This window comes from Magallana gigas, chromosome 6, assembly GCF_963853765.1.
Source record: "Magallana gigas chromosome 6, xbMagGiga1.1, whole genome shotgun sequence".
Classification (NCBI taxonomy): Eukaryota; Metazoa; Mollusca; class Bivalvia; order Ostreida; family Ostreidae; genus Magallana; species Magallana gigas.
Genome location: NC_088858.1, coordinates 2,255,368 through 2,261,827, shown reverse-complemented (window position 1 = coordinate 2,261,827; position 6,460 = coordinate 2,255,368). Strand labels below are relative to the sequence as shown.

Sequence of the window (6,460 nt, the reverse complement as noted above, 5' to 3'; positions counted from 1 at the left end):
AAGGGTTAGAGGCAAATATTTGTCATGAATAATGCTGAATAGGTTACTTTTGAAACTAAACAGCTGTATTGTTTCATTTTCCCATGTAAATTTATTTGTCTTACTTATTTCACATAACTTTCCAGTGTAACCATGAGAACAAGAACAGGTAAATCCTGACTTTGCATTAAAAACCAAGCAGTGTCCACTGTGTAAGCAAGGAGAAGACTCGCACGGATCTTTAAAACCATAAGAAGAATCAATGGATTTTTTAAAATCGTACATTTGTCAATCATAATCTAAGCTTTGATTTATACATGCTTACTGTCGATACAAAGTGACAAAGATGAGTTCAGGCAAAAACCAGTTCACCTTTTGTAATGACAAAAAACCCAATGAAAAGTCAAAATTTTAAAGAAGTTTATGTAGGAAAGACTTGTATCTATTATTATTGATTTTAAAAAATCACCATACTTCTACTTACTTGCTTTCACTACCGTGATGAAGAGACATTTCTGAGTAAACGTTTTACTAACAATAAAAGGATAAATGTGGTACATTCATCTGAAGCACATTATAAGAGTTAAATGAACTTCTGTGGTATAAGGCTTTTTAATCAGTGTCATTATGTTTGTGTTTGTACTTCTTATTAAGTCTTACAATATGTGTGAAAATTTCAATTAAGCAATCCTTTTGAAAAAGGGGCCGTTACTCAGTTTAGATTATTAATAACGTTGATAATTATTATCATTATTCGAGTATTTATGCGGAAAAAAATGATACGGGTAAAAAAAAGAAGAAGCCAATATTGGAATTGATTTTGATTTAAACTCACCAGTCGATTGCCCTTAGACATATATATCTCCTTCCTAACCGCCTTGGTAGGACTGTAACATCACCTGATATTGCCTCAGTCATCCCGACTGTTTTGTTGCTGTAGCGAATTGTGACATTCTCTTCGCTATTAGGTGCGTTTTCAATTTTGGTAATACTCCTAATTGTAATGAAGATAAAATAATGAAACATTAAAATGATATTAATACTAGTGGCGTAAGTTATAATCATCAGTTGAGCATATATGTCGAGACTCGAGGAATCAATATTAATTTTTTCTCATTAGTCAGATACACCAACTTATCAATTGCAACGATAAATCATTTTATTATGAGGTGAAATAGGTGAACTTTTAAGTTTGAATTTTGATTTAAAATCAAAACCTACTGTGTCTACTTTCTTATTCCTCTTTTCCGTCAATATTACGAAATAACATCAAGATAATTGATTGTCAAAAAAATCCTTGAAATGTTGAATGCATTAAGTTTGGCCACAAATGTATTTTTAAAAATATATTAGCAAATTTCAACTTAAAATAAGTAAATTTTGTTAAAATTTGCTGTGGTTTTAACGATAATCAAGTACTGAAGTACTGAATGACTCTTTTGGTGTGTCTTTTTGCATATTCTGTAGTAAAGACTGAATATCTCTCTCTCTCTCTCTCTCTCTCTCTCTCTCTCTCTCTCTCTCTCTCTCTCTCTCTCTCTCTCTCTCTCTCTCTCTCTCTGTCTCTCTCTCTCTCTCTCATGCTTTTAATGTCGGGAAAGCGTCAGAGAGCGACCGAATTTTGTAAGCGACTTTATACAAAAATATGTCTGTCTAGTAGAAAAAAATTCAACAGTTTGCAACAAGCGTTAGATATGTATTCAATCCCCATTTCTTTAACGCGCAGCAAAGTAGTTAATGAAAGTTCATGCGCATTGCATGTGTCCAAAAATGCATAGTCTTGTTTTTAAAATACGTTAATAATTAAAAAAAACTAAAAAAAAACCTAAAAAATATAGACAATTCTCTCAAAATTAAAAAAAGAAACAAAATGCCAACACTTTTTACAAAGCGTGGCTCTTCGTGTAACTATTTGGTATATGCGGAAGCTTTTACTTTGACGTTGTTTGGTTTTTTGTTTACTTTTGAAGTTGTGCTAATAGTAACATCGGCGATTTGCCTGCCTACAGCCTGGCTAATTAAAATGAATTGCTTTCATTGACGAAATTAAAATTTTCTTTGTATAATCGAGCTCATTTAAGATATTAGTTCAGCTGAGTTTAAAACGGTGAAACAAACAGCGAGGCTAACCACATTATGATCGGGATATTTCATTTCAAAATTAATGAATTTAAAAAAGACACCATTACCTGCAATTTGTAGTACTCGCAGATACACTGAAATTACACGGCTGATTTTCAACACATGTTAAGTATTCGCTCTGGGGGAAAGACAGAAAGTATGGACGAACCTAAAACAAAGAAATACATACATGTTAATATAATTATGTATTGATTCATGCTTTTATAATAAAACGTGGGATCTATAAAACTGTTTGACAACACAAGCGAAACAACAAAGTTAAAAAAAGAAAAAATCATACCAGTTTATAATCAACGGATAATTCAGTCGTTCCTGAAAAACAATAAATGTACGTAGGTTAAAACACAGAAGAATATGGTTTGTCCCTGTGATGTTTAATTTTACGTCTTTTTTAACTTTTCATTTACAGATTAATTACCAATATTTGATAAGATTTTTTCTAGCGTCTCTTTAAACTTTTTTTTATCAAGCTGTTATTGCAACACTGATCGCCAAGGATAATGATATTGATAATCTGAATACAAGGGAAGGGGAGTGTTGAAATAGAGCATCAAGATTAAGTCAATCTCTTCAAGGTCATGGTTACAACGAACATGAATTAAACTTCAATTCATGGGGTTCCTATTTCAATAATAGATAAATACAAAGTGTCTATCACAGAGACAATAAACGTTAAATGTGTTTCAGTTTCCAATTTAAAAAGGATAGAAAAAACTAACTTTGTGAACAATCATTTCCAAAAAATCCAGATCGACACATACATCGAGGTATAGAGGAACTTCTGTCGCAGATTCCGCCATTGTAGCAGAACTGTCCAGAGCAGGGTCCTTTTACTGGTCATATGAGATACAATAGCACTTCATATAACTGATGTTAATGTTAGAGCTTTCAAGAAGACTTCTTTTCAGTAAAGAGAATAATAATAAAGTAACCTGTTAATTTTGGAAGGACACGAACTGCATAACACCTTGTGTCTTTTAGGATTTGAGAGCTTAAAGAAATTAGACATACGAAAGGTTTAAAAAGTCTTTGTATGGCTATGTGTATACATGTATATAAAAAATACAAGAAACTACCTGTTGTGTAGACTTTAGTAAGATTGCTAATAAATCACCAAAATTTGACATAATAACATTTAACAAAAAAAACTTACTAGCGATACGGTATATTAGATGTGTCAGAGGACAAAGAGAAGCAAACATTAAGATCTGAGACGTTATGTATCAACATAAGGCTCTCATATACGCAGGGTTGATTGGTCGTATTCCGAAGCGGAAAGACATAAACTCCATCGTCAAAGATTTTGTTTACCTCCAATAGTGGACTGTAAATATCGCAAATCAAATATTGAATCAATAAAAAAAATTGGTAGATCAAACACAATAATTAAACTCACCATTGTTTTACTCCGGCTTGACTTCTTGCCCATAAATTGACGTAACAAGGCTCATTTACAACACACTGTAACACTGTTGCATTTGGTGGCGTAGGGTCGACAAAATATGGATCTGACTATAAATATGTGAAAGTGAATTAATTTATACTTCGTCAAGTTTTGTTGACATGGAATATGATTATCTGAAATTCATTTCAAGAAATTGTATTACATTTTCCTATTTCAGTAGCTTGAGGGATTGCATCATTTGAAAATTAATTTCTAGTAGAATTATTTGGCAGATTTATATTTTAACCTTATCTTATCTCTCTCTCTCTCTCTCTCTCTCTCTCTCTCTCTCTCTCTCTCTCTCTCTCTCTCTCTCTCTCTCTCTCTCTCTCTCTCTCTCTCTCTCTCTAATCATTTGTATTGATTTGAAGTGTTAAAACATTGGCAGGGTCGTTTTTAGTTATCTTATTATTTTGACATTGACTTAAAACCTTTTGGCCTTTTGTTAATTTTTTCTCATAAGTTGACAATATTCCTCTGAAATTGCAAATTGGGTCTTCATAAACTTTAGAAACAACGTCTACCTTAACTTTTTTTAAACCTCAAATTATTACATTTTCCTATCAATCTATGAGTCTTTAAGAACGGGTTTTACTCAGGATTTGAGCTCTCAAATTCGGATTGATATAAAGTTAACTGTCATGAGTTAAATTTGTTCTAAACACAGTTTTTAGTTTTAATGAAATGAATTATTATTGACAAAACATTTGAAAGTTTTACAATATTATGGCTCAAACAGACTGTATTAAGACAGAAGAAATTCGGACTAAATTTTTCGATTTTGTTTTTATCCAAAATATAATTGGCAGTAGTTGAATATTAAAAGTTAAGATTTTTTTCTTAGTCAACATAATTTTGCACATTTACTGTTAGTTTTTTCCTACCTTTTTCATTTAGATTATCGTATGGAACACACTGCAAAAATTTTGAAAAATTCTTTAAAAAAATATGACACCATATCTCAAAAGTTTGACCATTGGCCTCGTATAAAGGTAATGCCACCAAAATAAGATCACTATAATTAGTTAAATACATAAATTTTTTAGTATTATCATTATCTAAATTTTTTGATAAATTGAATAAAAAATGTGTAGGGGTTTGAAAACTGATTTAGGAAATTTGGACTGAAATATTTATAAAAATTATCGGTGAAAACCCAATGCCTTGTATTTATCGTGACACTGCCATTAAGAAACCATATTTAATTGTTAAAAGAGTTTAGCAGTTTGTATTATTTTCACAATTAAGGAATATCAATCAAAGTGTAAGATTTTTTAGGGATTTTTCTTAATCTTTTTAAAACTAATCAATGGCCATTAACATAAAAAAGTAGGTCAATGACCTTTTTTTAAAAGTGAAAATATAACACTTCAATGAAAGGTCTATAGCACAAAATAGATGGTTTTTCATTATCATTAGTGAACTGTTTTCTATTCTGAGTTAACCTAATCCTTAAAATAAACTAAAAAAATATCAAAATAATTTATAAATGTATAAACTGGAATATGATATCACATTTTAACGTCTCCTGATGGAAGCTATTACTTTGTGTCTTTTTTTTTTGGGAGGGGGGACGGGGTGGGGTTACAACATTTTTAGTCATACTTTTTATATAGAGCAGCCTACAATCATTTTAAATGATATACTTTACTTGTACTGTTTCCAAAACATTCCCTGTAACGAAAATAACAAACAAATTAGACGAGAACCCGCAGATGGAGATGTTGATCAAATTTCACAGTCCAAAATAAACAGGAGTATGATGTGTACCTGGTACGACATTTATCTGGAAGCAAATCTCATCCTCGATTTTAGCAGTTCTGATAATAGTAATATATATATATATATATATCAATCATATTTCACATTCCGGCCTATAACATGAAATATTAATTCGTGAAATAACGTAAATTACTTCGGATTAGCAATAGAATCCAGACATATTCTTTGAAGCCCCATTTGGTGACCAACCACTGTCACAGTTCCACGGACAATCCCACTGGTGTTTACTGATGGTTTGAGTTGGAGTGACTGAACATCTAACGTTTCGTTCGAGAATCCCAACACAATTGTAGGCCTAAAAGATTTGCTAATTATAATAGTTTCTGAAAGATGATCAAACCTTTTTTTATAATTCAAAAACTTGTACGTACGCTGAATGTACATTTCGTGTGATGCTGATAGGCATTACACAGGGTGTATTGATGTAACATGGAATGCTCTCGAAGAGACCCAAATGTGTGAATTGTCCCTGTAATAAGGCAATATATATGCATTTGAAAAGCACACAGAATATGACGTTTTGAGACATAAACTACATTTACTTTTTATTGAAATATCTTACCCCGTTTTCGACCATGTCTGTTAGATTTCGATTGATTTCTGTAAATGTAATTATCTTAATGTAATTTTTGAAATTATTTTGTAATCTATATATAAAGTCATTGACCAATAGAGACTACGGACTGCAAGATCTTAGAAAAGATCAAATGACCTCTTCGGTATCAAACTTAAAACCGAAATTCAAGCAATTTTACATTCTCACAATATTTTTTTAAAGGTTTCTGTGGATACAAGAGTCATTTTTTAGTCATTGAAGCAAGAATCTTCCAAACTTAAATTTTTCTGTTTTCTTATCTTAATTTGTTGATATAAGAAGATCCTTACAACAAAAACTTACCAAAGGCACATGTTGGGCCCTCAAATCCCCCACGACAAAAACAACTAGGCTTGCCATAATTTGAGACACACAGGGCGTTGTTATGACAAAAAACTTTACTCTCACAAATCCCTATTAAGATAAATATCTTACGTCGATGAAACCAATAAAACTTGACTATATTTACAAATTTAGATAAATAAAAATTTACTTTAAAATAGGGGGTTGTTTTTTTG

The 6,460-nt window shown here is 31.3% G+C and overlaps 2 long non-coding RNA genes across 2 annotated transcripts; both read right to left on the bottom strand.

The window, feature by feature from the left end:
• Window positions 1-103: 103 nt before the first annotated feature.
• Window positions 104-2,270, bottom strand: LOC136276308 (uncharacterized). The gene is made up of 4 exons (XR_010714795.1): window positions 2,169-2,270; window positions 815-973; window positions 464-510; window positions 104-218 (listed from the first exon to the last, which is right to left on the bottom strand). It is a non-coding gene; the product is annotated as an uncharacterized lncRNA (long non-coding RNA).
• Window positions 2,271-3,280: 1,010 nt separating this feature from the next.
• LOC136276306 (uncharacterized) lies at window positions 3,281-6,361 on the bottom strand. The gene is made up of 7 exons (XR_010714794.1): window positions 6,246-6,361; window positions 5,910-5,947; window positions 5,481-5,816; window positions 5,336-5,385; window positions 5,217-5,239; window positions 3,518-3,633; window positions 3,281-3,445 (listed from the first exon to the last, which is right to left on the bottom strand). It is a non-coding gene; the product is annotated as an uncharacterized lncRNA (long non-coding RNA).
• Window positions 6,362-6,460: the final 99 nt, after the last annotated feature.